Source organism: Oncorhynchus gorbuscha, linkage group LG23 (genome assembly GCF_021184085.1).
Source record: "Oncorhynchus gorbuscha isolate QuinsamMale2020 ecotype Even-year linkage group LG23, OgorEven_v1.0, whole genome shotgun sequence".
NCBI classification, from domain to species: domain Eukaryota; kingdom Metazoa; phylum Chordata; class Actinopteri; order Salmoniformes; family Salmonidae; genus Oncorhynchus; species Oncorhynchus gorbuscha.
The window spans coordinates 35,255,003-35,269,555 of record NC_060195.1 but is presented as its reverse complement, the minus strand read 5'-3'; the positions used below and the strand labels follow the sequence as shown (position 1 = coordinate 35,269,555).

General features: G+C 41.7%; 10 non-coding genes across 10 annotated transcripts; all 10 read right to left on the bottom strand.

The window, feature by feature from the left end:
- Positions 1–2,640: 2,640 nt before the first annotated feature.
- On the bottom strand, positions 2,641–2,713 carry trnaa-agc. Its single transcript has one exon. It is a non-coding gene; the product is annotated as a tRNA-Ala (tRNA).
- A 238-nt stretch (positions 2,714–2,951) lies between these two features.
- Positions 2,952–3,024, bottom strand: trnaa-agc. Its single transcript has one exon. It is a non-coding gene; the product is annotated as a tRNA-Ala (tRNA).
- A 1,795-nt stretch (positions 3,025–4,819) lies between these two features.
- On the bottom strand, positions 4,820–4,892 carry trnaa-agc. The gene has a single exon. It is a non-coding gene; the product is annotated as a tRNA-Ala (tRNA).
- A 1,490-nt stretch (positions 4,893–6,382) lies between these two features.
- trnaa-agc lies at positions 6,383–6,455 on the bottom strand. Its single transcript has one exon. It is a non-coding gene; the product is annotated as a tRNA-Ala (tRNA).
- A 3,053-nt stretch (positions 6,456–9,508) lies between these two features.
- On the bottom strand, positions 9,509–9,581 carry trnaa-agc. Its single transcript has one exon. It is a non-coding gene; the product is annotated as a tRNA-Ala (tRNA).
- Positions 9,582–10,443: 862 nt separating this feature from the next.
- Positions 10,444–10,516, bottom strand: trnaa-agc. The gene has a single exon. It is a non-coding gene; the product is annotated as a tRNA-Ala (tRNA).
- Positions 10,517–10,754: 238 nt separating this feature from the next.
- Positions 10,755–10,827, bottom strand: trnaa-agc. The gene has a single exon. It is a non-coding gene; the product is annotated as a tRNA-Ala (tRNA).
- A 1,800-nt stretch (positions 10,828–12,627) lies between these two features.
- Positions 12,628–12,700, bottom strand: trnaa-agc. The gene has a single exon. It is a non-coding gene; the product is annotated as a tRNA-Ala (tRNA).
- A 551-nt stretch (positions 12,701–13,251) lies between these two features.
- Positions 13,252–13,324, bottom strand: trnaa-agc. Its single transcript has one exon. It is a non-coding gene; the product is annotated as a tRNA-Ala (tRNA).
- An 864-nt stretch (positions 13,325–14,188) lies between these two features.
- On the bottom strand, positions 14,189–14,261 carry trnaa-agc. Its single transcript has one exon. It is a non-coding gene; the product is annotated as a tRNA-Ala (tRNA).
- Positions 14,262–14,553: the final 292 nt, after the last annotated feature.

Here is a 14,553-nt window from a genome sequence, read left to right as displayed (position 1 = left end):
TTGCTTCAGCTGTCTAAAAGTATTTTTCATGGTAGTTCAGTAAAGGTTGAAGTAGTGACTGAAGTAAGTCCGTGGTGGAAATAGTTGTATTGTTGGGTTAGTATCCAGAGCTACAACAACAATGTGTGCTGATTGAACCAAACTAAATAGTTGGAGGATGCAGGCATCGATCCCATACCTCTCGCATGCTAAGCGAGCGCTCTACCATTTGAGCTAATCCCCCTGTGCCTCCAACAAGAAGTATGAAATCTCAATGACAGCACTGCCAAATCCCTCGTCCATAAGTAGGGATACTTTTTTTAAAAGTATGCTTGCTTCAGGTGTCTAAAAGTATTTTTCATGGTAGTTCAGTAAAGGTTGAAGTAGTGACTGCAGTAAGCGCTGTGGTGGAAATAGTTGTATTGTTGGGTTAGTATCCAGAGCTACAACAACAATGTGTGCTGATTGAACCAAACTAAATAGTTGGAGGATGCGGAAATCAATCCCAATACCTCTAGGATGCTAAACGAGCGCTCTATACCATTTGAGATAATCCCCCTGTGCCTCCAACAAGAAGTATGAAATCTCAATGACCGCACTGCCAAATCCCTCGTCCATAAGAAAGGATACTTTTTTTAAAGTTTGCTTGCTTCAGCTGTCTAAAAGTATTTTTCATGGTAGTTCAGTAAAGGTTGAAGTAGTGACTGCAGTAAGCCCTGTGGTGGAAATAGTTGTATTGTTGGGTTAGTATCCAGAGCTACAACAACAATGTGTGCTGATTGAACCAAACTAAATAGTTGGAGGATGCGGAAATCAATCCCAATACCTCTAGGATGCTAAGCGAGCGCTCTACCATTTGAGCTAATCCCCCTGTGCCTCCAACAAGAAGTATGAAATCTCAATGACCGCACTGCCAAATCCCTCGTCCATAAGAAAGGATACTTTTTTTAAAGTTTGCTTGCTTCAGCTGTCTAAAAGTATTTTTCATGGTAGTTCAGTAAAGGTTGAAGTAGTGACTGCAGTAAGCCCAGTGGTGGAAATAGTTGTATTGTTGGGTTAGTATCCAGAGCTACAACAACAATGTGTGCTGATTGAACCAAACTAAATAGTTGGAGGATGCGGGCATCGATCCCAATACCTCTCACATGCTAAACGAGCGCTCTACCATTTGAGCTAATCCCCTGTGCCTCCAACAAGAAGTATGAAATCTCAATGACCGCACTGCCAAATCCTCGTCCATAAGAAAGGATACTTTTTTTAAAGTATGCTTGCTTCAGCTGTCTAAAAGTATTTTTCATGGTAGTTCAGTAAAGGTTGAAGTAGTGACTGCAGTAAGCCCTGTGGTGGAAATAGTTGTATTGTTGGGTTAGTATCCAGAGCTACAACAACAATGTGTGCTGATTGAACCAAACTAAATAGTTGGAGGATGCGGAAATCAATCCCAATACCTCTAGGATGCTAAACGAGCGCTCTACCATTTGAGATAATCCCCTGTGCCTCCAACAAGAAGTATGAAATCTCAATGACCGCACTGCCAAATCCCTCGTCCATAAGAAAGGATACTTTTTTTAAAGTTTGCTTGCTTCAGCTGTCTAAAAGTATTTTTCATGGTAGTTCAGTAAAGGTTGAAGTAGTGACTGAAGTAAGCCCAGTGGTGGAAATAGTTGTATTGTTGGGTTAGTATCCAGAGCTACAACAACAATGTGTGCTGATTGAACTAAACTAAATAGTTGGAGGATGCGGGCATCGATCCCGCTACCTCTCGCATGCTAAGCGAGCGCTCTACCATTTGAGCTAATCCCCTGTGCCTCCAACAAGAAGTATGAAATCTCAATGACAGCACTGCCAAATCCCTCGTCCATAAGAAGGGATACTTTTTTAAAGTATGCTTGCTTCAGGTGTCTAAAAGTATTTTTCATGGTAGTTCAGTAAAGGTTGAAGTAGTGACTGCAGTAAGCCCTGTGGTGGAAATAGTTGTATTGTTGGGTTAGTATCCAGAGCTACAACAACAATGTGTGCTGATTGAACCAAACTAAATAGTTGGAGGATGCGGAAATCAATCCCAATACCTCTCACATGCTAAGCGAGCGCTCTACCATTTGAGCTAATCCCCTGTGCCTCCAACAAGAAGTAGGAAATCTCAATGACCGCACTGCCAAATCCTCGTCCATAAGAAAGGATACTTTTTAAAAGTATGCTTGCTTCAGCTGTCTAAAATTATTTTTCATGGTAGTTCAGTAAAGGTTGAAGTAGTGACTGCAGTAAGCCCTGTGGTGGAAATAGTTGTATTGTTGGGTTAGTATCCAGAGCTACAACAACAATGTGTGCTGATTGAACCAAACTAAATAGTTGGAGGATGCGGAAATCAATCCCAATACCTCTAGGATGCTAAACGAGCGCTCTATACCATTTGAGATAATCCCCTGTGCCTCCAACAAGAAGTATGAAATCTCAATGACCGCACTGCCAAATCCTCGTCCATAAGAAAGGATACTTTTTTAAAGTTTGCTTGCTTCAGCTGTCTAAAAGTATTTTTCATGGTAGTTCAGTAAAGGTTGAAGTAGTGACTGAAGTAAGCCCAGTGGTGGAAATAGTTGTATTGTTGGGTTAGTATCCAGAGCTACAACAACAATGTGTGCTGATTGAACCAAACTAAATAGTTGGAGGATGCGGGCATCGATCCCGCTACCTCTCACATGCTAAGCGAGCGCTCTACCATTTGAGCTAATCCCCCTGTGCCTCCAACAAGAAGTATGAAATCTCAATGACAGCACTGCCAAATCCCTCGTCCATAAGAAAGGGGTACTTTTTTAAAGTATGCTTGCTTCAGGTGTCTAAAAGTATTTTTCATGGTAGTTCAGTAAAGGTTGAAGTAGTGACTGCAGTAAGCCTGTGGTGGAAATAGTTGTATTGTTGGGTTAGTATCCAGAGCTACAACAACAATGTGTGCTGATTGAACCAAACTAAATAGTTGGAGGATGCGGGCATCGATCCCACTACCTCTCGCATGCTAAGCGAGCGCTCTACCATTTGAGCTAATCCCCCTGTGCCTCCAACAAGAAGTAGGAAATCTCAATAACAGCACTGCCAAATCCCTCGTCCATAAGAAAGGATACTTTTTTAAAGTATGCTTGCTTCAGCTGTCTAAAAGTATTTTTCATGGTAGTTCAGTAAAGGTTGAAGTAGTGACTGCAGTAAGCCCTGTGGTGGAAATAGTTGTATTGTTGGGTTAGTATCCAGAGCTACAACAACAATGTGTGCTGATTGAACCAAACTAAATAGTTGGAGGATGCGGAAATCAATCCCAATACCTCTAGGATGCTAAACGAGCGCTCTACCATTTGAGATAATCCCCTGTGCCTCCAACAAGAAGTATGAAATCTCAATGACCGCACTGCCAAATCCTCGTCCATAAGAAAGGATACTTTTTTAAAGTTTGCTTGCTTCAGCTGTCTAAAAGTATTTTTCATGGTAGTTCAGTAAAGGTTGAAGTAGTGACTGCAGTAAGCCAGTGGTGGAAATAGTTGTATTGTTGGGTTAGTATCCAGAGCTACAACAACAATGTGTGCTGATTGAACCAAACTAAATAGTTGGAGGATGCAGGAAATCAATCCCACTACCTCTAGGATGCTAAACGAGCGCTCTACCATTTGAGATAATCCCCCTGTGCCTCCAACAAGAAGTATGAAATCTCAATGACCGCACTGCCAAATCCCTCGTCCATAAGAAAGGATATTTTTTAAAGTATGCTTGCTTCAGGTGTCTAAAAGTATTTTTCATGGTAGTTCAGTAAAGGTTGAAGTAGTGACTGCAGTAAGCGCTGTGGTGGAAATAGTTGTATTGTTGGGTTAGTATCCAGAGCTACAACAACAATGTGTGCTGATTGAACCAAACTAAATAGTTGGAGGATGCGGAAATCAATCCCAATACCTCTAGGATGCTAAACGAGCGCTCTATACCATTTGAGATAATCCCCCTGTGCCTCCAACAAGAAGTATGAAATCTCAATGACCGCACTGCCAAATCCCTCGTCCATAAGAAAGGATACTTTTTTAAAGTTTGCTTGCTTCAGCTGTCTAAAAGTATTTTTCATGGTAGTTCAGTAAAGGTTGAAGTAGTGACTGCAGTAAGCCCAGTGGTGGAAATAGTTGTATTGTTGGGTTAGTATCCAGAGCTACAACAACAATGTGTGCTGATTGAACCAAACTAAATAGTTGGAGGATGCAGGCATCAATCCCAATACCTCTCACATGCTAAACAAGCCTCAATACCATTTGAGATAATCCCCTGTGCCTCCAACAAGAAGTATGAAATCTCAATGACCGCACTGCCAAATCCCTCGTCCATAAGAAAGGATACTTTTTTTAAAGTTTGCTTGCTTCAGCTGTCTAAAAGTATTTTTCATGGTAGTTCAGTAAAGGTTGAAGTAGTGACTGCAGTAAGCCCAGTGGTGGAAATAGTTGTATTGTTGGGTTAGTATCCAGAGCTACAACAACAATGTGTGCTGATTGAACCAAACTAAATAGTTGGAGGATGCAGGCATCAATCCCAATACCTCTAGGATGCTAAACGAGCGCTCTATACCATTTGAGATAATCCCCCTGTGCCTCCAACAAGAAGTATGAAATCTCAATGACCGCACTGCCAAATCCCTCGTCCATAAGAAAGGATACTTTTTTAAAGTTTGCTTGCTTCAGCTGTCTAAAAGTATTTTTCATGGTAGTTCAGTAAAGGTTGAAGTAGTGACTGCAGTAAGCCCAGTGGTGGAAATAGTTGTATTGTTGGGTTAGTATCCAGAGCTACAACAACAATGTGTGCTGATTGAACTAAACTAAATAGTTGGAGGATGCGGGCATCGATCCCGCTACCTCTCGCATGCTAAGCGAGCGCTCTACCATTTGAGCTAATCCCCCTGTGCCTCCAACAAGAAGTAGGAAATCTCAATGACAGCACTGCCAAATCCCTCGTCCATAAGAAAGGATACTTTTTTAAAGTTTGCTTGCTTCAGCTGTCTAAAAGTATTTTTCATGGTAGTTCAGTAAAGGTTGAAGTAGTGACTGCAGTAAGCCCTGTGGTGGAAATAGTTGTATTGTTGGGTTAGTATCCAGAGCTACAACAACAATGTGTGCTGATTGAACCAAACTAAATAGTTGGAGGATGGAAATCAATCCCAATACCTCTAGGATGCTAAACGAGCGCTCTATACCATTTGAGATAATCCCCCTGTGCCTCCAACAAGAAGTATGACATCTCAATGACCGCACTGCCAAATCCCTCGTCCATAAGAAAGGATACTTTTTTAAAGTTTGCTTGCTTCAGCTGTCTAAAAGTATTTTTCATGGTAGTTCAGTAAAGGTTGAAGTAGTGACTGAAGTAAGCCCAGTGGTGGAAATAGTTGTATTGTTGGGTTAGTATCCAGAGCTACAACAACAATGTGTGCTGATTGAACTAAACTAAATAGTTGGAGGATGCGGGCATCGATCCCGCTACCTCTCGCATGCTAAGCGAGCGCTCTACCATTTGAGCTAATCCCCTGTGCCTCCAACAAGAAGTATGAAATCTCAATGACAGCACTGCCAAATCCCTCGTCCATAAGTAGGGGTACTTTTTTTAAAGTATGCTTGCTTCAGGTGTCTAAAAGTATTTTTCATGGTAGTTCAGTAAAGGTTGAAGTAGTGACTGCAGTAAGCGCTGTGGTGGAAATAGTTGTATTGTTGGGTTAGTATCCAGAGCTACAACAACAATGTGTGCTGATTGAACCAAACTAAATAGTTGGAGGATGCGGAAATCAATCCCAATACCTCTAGGATGCTGAAAGCGAGCGCTCTATACCATTTGAGATAATCCCCCTGTGCCTCCAACAAGAAGTATGAAATCTCAATGACCGCACTGCCAAATCCCTCGTCCATAAGAAAGGATACTTTTTTTAAAGTTTGCTTGCTTCAGCTGTCTAAAAGTATTTTTCATGGTAGTTCAGTAAAGGTTGAAGTAGTGACTGCAGTAAGCCCTGTGGTGGAAATAGTTGTATTGTTGGGTTAGTATCCAGAGCTACAACAACAATGTGTGCTGATTGAACCAAACTAAATAGTTGGAGGATGCGGAAATCAATCCCAATACCTCTAGGATGCTAAACGAGCGCTCTATACCATTTGAGATAATCCCCCTGTGCCTCCAACAAGAAGTATGAAATCTCAATGACCGCACTGCCAAATCCCTCGTCCATAAGAAAGGATACTTTTTTTAAAGTTTGCTTGCTTCAGCTGTCTAAAAGTATTTTTCATGGTAGTTCAGTAAAGGTTGAAGTAGTGACTGAAGTAAGCCCCGTGGTGGAAATAGTTGTATTGTTGGGTTAGTATCCAGAGCTACAACAACAATGTGTGCTGATTGAACTAAACTAAATAGTTGGAGGATGCGGGCATCGATCCCGCTACCTCTCGCATGCTAAGCGAGCGCTCTACCATTTGAGCTAATCCCCCTGTGCCTCCAACAAGAAGTAGGAAATCTCAATAACAGCACTGCCAAATCCCTCGTCCATAAGTAGGGATACTTTTTTTTTAAGTATGCTTGCTTCAGCTGTCTAAAAGTATTTTTCATGGTAGTTCAGTAAAGGTTGAAGTAGTGACTGCAGTAAGCCCTGTGGTGGAAATAGTTGTATTGTTGGGTTAGTATCCAGAGCTACAACAACAATGTGTGCTGATTGAACCAAACTAAATAGTTGGAGGATGCGGAAATCAATCCCAATACCTCTAGGATGCTAAACGAGCGCTCTACCATTTGAGATAATCCCCCTGTGCCTCCAACAAGAAGTATGAAATCTCAATGACCGCACTGCCAAATCCCTCGTCCATAAGAAAGGATACTTTTTAAAAAGTTTGCTTGCTTCAGCTGTCTAAAAGTATTTTTCATGGTAGTTCAGTAAAGGTTGAAGTAGTGACTGAAGTAAGACCCAGTGGTGGAAATAGTTGTATTGTTGGGTTAGTATCCAGAGCTACAACAACAATGTGTGCTGATTGAACTAAACTAAATAGTTGGAGGATGCGGGCATCGATCCCGCTACCTCTCGCATGCTAAGCGAGCGCTCTACCATTTGAGCTAATCCCCTGTGCCTCCAACAAGAAGTAGGAAATCTCAATGACCGCACTGCCAAATCCTCGTCCATAAGAAGGGATACTTTTTTTTAAAAAGTATGCTTGCTTCAGCTGTCTAAAATTAATTTTCATGGTAGTTCAGTAAAGGTTGAAATAGTGACTGCAGTAAGCCCTGTGGTGGAAATAGTTGTATTGTTGGGTTAGTATCCAGAGCTACAACAACAATGTGTGCTGATTGAACCAAACTAAATAGTTGGAGGATGCGGAAATCAATCCCAATACCTCTAGGATGCTAAACGAGCGCTCTATACCATTTGAGATAATCCCCCTGTGCCTCCAACAAGAAGTATGACATCTCAATGACCGCACTGCCAAATCCCTCGTCCATAAGAAAGGATACTTTTTTAAAGTTTGCTTGCTTCAGCTGTCTAAAAGTATTTTTCATGGTAGTTCAGTAAAGGTTGAAGTAGTGACTGAAGTAAGCCCCGTGGTGGAAATAGTTGTATTGTTGGGTTAGTATCCAGAGCTACAACAACAATGTGTGCTGATTGAACTAAACTAAATAGTTGGAGGATGCGGGCATCGATCCCACTACCTCTCGCATGCTAAGCGAGCGCTCTACCATTTGAGCTAATCCCCTGTGCCTCCAACAAGAAGTAGGAAATCTCAATGACAGCACTGCCAAATCCCTCGTCCATAAGTAGGGTACTTTTTTTAAAGTATGCTTGCTTCAGGTGTCTAAAAGTATTTTTCATGGTAGTTCAGTAAAGGTTGAAGTAGTGACTGCAGTAAGCGCTGTGGTGGAAATAGTTGTATTGTTGGGTTAGTATCCAGAGCTACAACAACAATGTGTGCTGATTGAACCAAACTAAATAGTTGGAGGATGCGGAAATCAATCCCAATACCTCTAGGATGCTAAACGAGCGCTCTATACCATTTGAGATAATCCCCCTGTGCCTCCAACAAGAAGTATGAAATCTCAATGACCGCACTGCCAAATCCCTCGTCCATAAGAAAGGATACTTTTTTAAAGTATGCTTGCTTCAGGTGTCTAAAAGTATTTTTCATGGTAGTTCAGTAAAGGTTGAAGTAGTGACTGCAGTAAGCCTGTGGTGGAAATAGTTGTATTGTTGGGTTAGTATCCAGAGCTACAACAACAATGTGTGCTGATTGAACCAAACTAAATAGTTGGAGGATGCGGAAATCAATCCCAATACCTCTAGGATGCTAAACGAGCGCTCTATACCATTTGAGATAATCCCCCTGTGCCTCCAACAAGAAGTATGAAATCTCAATGACCGCACTGCCAAATCCCTCGTCCATAAGAAAGGATACTTTTAAAAGTTTGCTTGCTTCAGCTGTCTAAAAGTATTTTTCATGGTAGTTCAGTAAAGGTTGAAGTAGTGACTGCAGTAAGCCCTGTGGTGGAAATAGTTGTATTGTTGGGTTAGTATCCAGAGCTACAACAACAATGTGTGCTGATTGAACCAAACTAAATAGTTGGAGGATGCGGAAATCAATCCCAATACCTCTAGGATGCTAAACGAGCGCTCTATACCATTTGAGATAATCCCCCTGTGCCTCCAACAAGAAGTATGAAATCTCAATGACCGCACTGCCAAATCCCTCGTCCATAAGAAAGGATACTTTTTTAAAGTTTGCTTGCTTCAGGTGTCTAAAAGTATTTTTCATGGTAGTTCAGTAAAGGTTGAAGTAGTGACTGAAGTAAGCCCAGTGGTGGAAATAGTTGTATTGTTGGGTTAGTATCCAGAGCTACAACAACAATGTGTGCTGATTGAACCAAACTAAATAGTTGGAGGATGCGGGAATCGATCCCAATACCTCTAGGATGCTAAGCGAGCGCTCTATACCATTTGAGATAATCCCCCTGTGCCTCCAACAAGAAGTATGAAATCTCAATGACAGCACTGCCAAATCCCTCGTCCATAAGTAGGGATACTTTTTTTAAAGTATGCTTGCTTCAGCTGTCTAAAAGTATTTTTCATGGTAGTTCAGTAAAGGTTGAAGTAGTGACTGCAGTAAGCCCTGTGGTGGAAATAGTTGTATTGTTGGGTTAGTATCCAGAGCTACAACAACAATGTGTGCTGATTGAACCAAACTAAATAGTTGGAGGATGCGGAAATCAATCCCAATACCTCTAGGATGCTAAACGAGCGCTCTATACCATTTGAGATAATCCCCCTGTGCCTCCAACAAGAAGTATGAATCTCAATGACCGCACTGCCAAATCCCTCGTCCATAAGAAAGGATACTTTTTTTAAAGTTTGCTTGCTTCAGCTGTCTAAAAGTATTTTTCATGGTAGTTCAGTAAAGGTTGAAGTAGTGACTGAAGTAAGCCCCGTGGTGGAAATAGTTGTATTGTTGGGTTAGTATCCAGAGCTACAACAACAATGTGTGCTGATTGAACTAAACTAAATAGTTGGAGGATGCGGGCATCGATCCCGCTACCTCTCGCATGCTAAGCGAGCGCTCTACCATTTGAGCTAATCCCCCTGTGCCTCCAACAAGAAGTAGGAAATCTCAATGACAGCACTGCCAAATCCCTCGTCCATAAGTAGGGGTACTTTTTTAAAGTATGCTTGCTTCAGGTGTCTAAAAGTATTTTTCATGGTAGTTCAGTAAAGGTTGAAGTAGTGACTGCAGTAAGCGCTGTGGTGGAAATAGTTGTATTGTTGGGTTAGTATCCAGAGCTACAACAACAATGTGTGCTGATTGAACCAAACTAAATAGTTGGAGGATGCGGAAATCAATCCCAATACCTCTCGCATGCTAAGCAAGCGCTCTACCATTTGAGCTAATCCCCCTGTGCCTCTAACAAGAAGTAGGAAATCTCAATGACCGTACTGCCAAATCCTTCGTCCATAAGAAGGGATACTTTTTAAAAAGTATGCTTGCTTCAGCTGTCTAAAATTAATTTTCATGGTAGTTCAGTAAAGGTTGAAATAGTGACTGCAGTAAGCCCTGTGGTGGAAATAGTTGTATTGTTGGGTTAGTATCCAGAGCTACAACAACAATGTGTGCTGATTGAACCAAACTAAATAGTTGGAGGATGCGGAAATCAATCCCAATACCTCTAGGATGCTAAACGAGCGCTCTATACCATTTGAGATAATCCCCCTGTGCCTCCAACAAGAAGTATGACATCTCAATGACCGCACTGCCAAATCCTCGTCCATAAGAAAGGATACTTTTTTAAAGTTTGCTTGCTTCAGCTGTCTAAAAGTATTTTTCATGGTAGTTCAGTAAAGGTTGAAGTAGTGACTGAAGTAAGCCCCGTGGTGGAAATAGTTGTATTGTTGGGTTAGTATCCAGAGCTACAACAACAATGTGTGCTGATTGAACTAAACTAAATAGTTGGAGGATGCGGGCATCGATCCCGCTACCTCTCGCATGCTAAGCGAGCGCTCTACCATTTGAGCTAATCCCCCTGTGCCTCCAACAAGAAGTAGGAAATCTCAATGACAGCACTGCCAAATCCCTCGTCCATAAGTAGGGATACTTTTTTAAAGTATGCTTGCTTCAGGTGTCTAAAAGTATTTTTCATGGTAGTTCAGTAAAGGTTGAAGTAGTGACTGCAGTAAGCCCTGTGGTGGAAATAGTTGTATTGTTGGGTTAGTATCCAGAGCTACAACAACAATGTGTGCTGATTGAACCAAACTAAATAGTTGGAGGATGCGGGCATCGATCCCGCTACCTCTCGCATGCTAAGCGAGCGCTCTACCATTTGAGCTAATCCCCCTGTGCCTCCAACAAGAAGTAGGAAATCTCAATAACAGCACTGCCAAACGTCCATAAGTAGGGATACTTTTTTTAAAGTATGCTTGCTTCAGCTGTCTAAAAGTATTTTTCATGGTAGTTCAGTAAAGGTTGAAGTAGTGACTGCAGTAAGCCCTGTGGTGGAAATAGTTGTATTGTTGGGTTAGTATCCAGAGCTACAACAACAATGTGTGCTGATTGAACCAAACTAAATAGTTGGAGGATGCGGAAATCAATCCCAATACCTCTAGGATGCTAAACGAGCGCTCTATACCATTTGAGATAATCCCCCTGTGCCTCCAACAAGAAGTATGACATCTCAATGACCGCACTGCCAAATCCATTCGTCCATAAGAAAGGATACTTTTTTTAAAGTTTGCTTGCTTCAGCTGTCTAAAAGTATTTTTCATGGTAGTTCAGTAAAGGTTGAAGTAGTGACTGCAGTAAGCCCTGTGGTGGAAATAGTTGTATTGTTGGGTTAGTATCCAGAGCTACAACAACAATGTGTGCTGATTGAACCAAACTAAATAGTTGGAGGATGCGGAAATCAATCCCAATACCTCTAGGATGCTAAACGAGCGCTCTATACCATTTGAGGATAATCCCCTGTGCCTCCAACAAGAAGTATGAAATCTCAATGACCGCACTGCCAAATCCCTCGTCCATAAGTAGGGGTACTTTTTTAAAGTATGCTTGCTTCAGGTGTCTAAAAGTATTTTTCATGGTAGTTCAGTAAAGGTTGAAGTAGTGACTGCAGTAAGCGCTGTGGTGGAAATAGTTGTATTGTTGGGTTAGTATCCAGAGCTACAACAACAATGTGTGCTGATTGAACCAAACTAAATAGTTGGAGGATGCGGAAATCAATCCCAATACCTCTAGGATGCTAAAAGCGCTCATACCATTTGAGATAATCCCCCTGTGCCTCCAACAAGAAGTATGAAATCTCAATGACCGCACTGCCAAATCCCTCGTCCATAAGAAAGGATACTTTTTTTAAAGTTTGCTTGCTTCAGCTGTCTAAAAGTATTTTTCATGGTAGTTCAGTAAAGGTTGAAGTAGTGACTGCAGTAAGCCCTGTGGTGGAAATAGTTGTATTGTTGGGTTAGTATCCAGAGCTACAACAACAATGTGTGCTGATTGAACTAAACTAAATAGTTGGAGGATGCGGAAATCAATCCCAATACCTCTAGGATGCTAAACGAGCCCTCAATACCATTTGAGATAATCCCCTGTGCCTCCAACAAGAAGTATGAAATCTCAATGACCGCACTGCCAAATCCCTCGTCCATAAGAAAGGATACTTTTTTTAAAGTTTGCTTGCTTCAGCTGTCTAAAAGTATTTTTCATGGTAGTTCAGTAAAGGTTGAAGTAGTGACTGCAGTAAGCCCTGTGGTGGAAATAGTTGTATTGTTGGGTTAGTATCCAGAGCTACAACAACAATGTGTGCTGATTGAACCAAACTAAATAGTTGGAGGATACGGAAATCAATCCCAATACCTCTAGGATGCTAAACGAGCGCTCTATACCATTTGAGATAATCCCCCTGTGCCTCCAACAAGAAGTATGACATCTCAATGACCGCACTGCCAAATCCCTCGTCCATAAGAAAGGATACTTTTTTAAAAGTTTGCTTGCTTCAGCTGTCTACAAGTATTTTTCATGGTAGTTCAGTAAAGGTTGAAGTAGTGACTGAAGTAAGCCCCGTGGTGGAAATAGTTGTATTGTTGGGTTAGTATCCAGAGCTACAACAACAATGTGTGCTGATTGAACTAAACTAAATAGTTGGAGGATGCGGGCATCGATCCCGCTACCTCTCGCATGCTAAGCGAGCGCTCTACCATTTGAGCTAATCCCCCTGTGCCTCCAACAAGAAGTAGGAAATCTCAATGACAGCACTGCCAAATCCCTCGTCCATAAGAAAGGATACTTTTTTAAAAGTTTGCTTGCTTCAGCTGTCTAAAAGTATTTTTCATGGTAGTTCAGTAAAGGTTGAAGTAGTGACTGCAGTAAGCCCTGTGGTGGAAATAGTTGTATTGTTGGGTTAGTATCCAGAGCTACAACAACAATGTGTGCTGATTGAACCAAACTAAATAGTTGGAGGATGCGGAAATCAATCCCAATACCTCTAGGATGCTAAACGAGCGCTCTATACCATTTGAGATAATCCCCTGTGCCTCCAACAAGAAGTATGACATCTCAATGACCGCACTGCCAAATCCCTCGTCCATAAGAAAGGATACTTTTTTAAAGTTTGCTTGCTTCAGCTGTCTAAAAGTATTTTTCATGGTAGTTCAGTAAAGGTTGAAGTAGTGACTGAAGTAAGCCCCGTGGTGGAAATAGTTGTATTGTTGGGTTAGTATCCAGAGCTACAACAACAATGTGTGCTGATTGAACTAAACTAAATAGTTGGAGGATGCGGGCATCGATCCCGCTACCTCTCGCATGCTAAGCGAGCGCTCTACCATTTGAGCTAATCCCCCTGTGCCTCCAACAAGAAGTAGGAAATCTCAATGACAGCACTGCCAAATCCCTCGTCCATAAGTAGGGGTACTTTTTTAAAGTATGCTTGCTTCAGGTGTCTAAAAGTATTTTTCATGGTAGTTCAGTAAAGGTTGAAGTAGTGACTGCAGTAAGCGCTGTGGTGGAAATAGTTGTATTGTTGGGTTAGTATCCAGAGCTACAACAACAATGTGTGCTGATTGAACCAAACTAAATAGTTGGAGGATGCGGAAATCAATCCCAATACCTCTAGGATGCTAAACGAGCGCTCTATACCATTTGAGATAATCCCCCTGTGCCTCCAACAAGAAGTATGAAATCTCAATGACCGCACTGCCAAATCCCTCGTCCATAAGAAAGGATACTTTTTTTAAAGTTTGCTTGCTTCAGCTGTCTAAAAGTATTTTTCATGGTAGTTCAGTAAAGGTTGAAGTAGTGACTGCAGTAAGCCCTGTGGTGGAAATAGTTGTATTGTTGGGTTAGTATCCAGAGCTACAACAACAATGTGTGCTGATTGAACCAAACTAAATAGTTGGAGGATGCGGAAATCAATCCCAATACCTCTAGGATGCTAAACGAGCGCTCTATACCATTTGAGATAATCCCCTGTGCCTCCAACAAGAAGTATGAAATCTCAATGACCGCACTGCCAAATCCCTCGTCCATAAGAAAGGATACTTTTTTAAAGTTTGCTTGCTTCAGCTGTCTAAAAGTATTTTTCATGGTAGTTCAGTAAAGGTTGAAGTAGTGACTGCAGTAAGCCCAGTGTTGGAAATAGTTGTATTGTTGGGTTAGTATCCAGAGCTACAACAACAATGTGTGCTGATTGAACCAAACTAAATAGTTGGAGGATGCGGGCATCGATCCCGCTACCTCTCGCATGCTAAGCGAGCGCTCTACCATTTGAGCTAATCCCCCTGTGCCTCCAACAAGAAGTAGGAAATCTCAATAACAGCACTGCCAAATCCCTCGTCCATAAGTAGGGATACTTTTTTTAAAGTATGCTTGCTTCAGCTGTCTAAAAGTATTTTTCATGGTAGTTCAGTAAAGGTTGAAGTAGTGACTGCAGTAAGCCCTGTGGTGGAAATAGTTGTATTGTTGGGTTAGTATCCAGAGCTACAACAACAATGTGTGCTGATTGAACCAAACTAAATAGTTGGAGGATGCGGAAATCAATCCCAATACCTCTAGGATGCTAAACGAGCGCTCT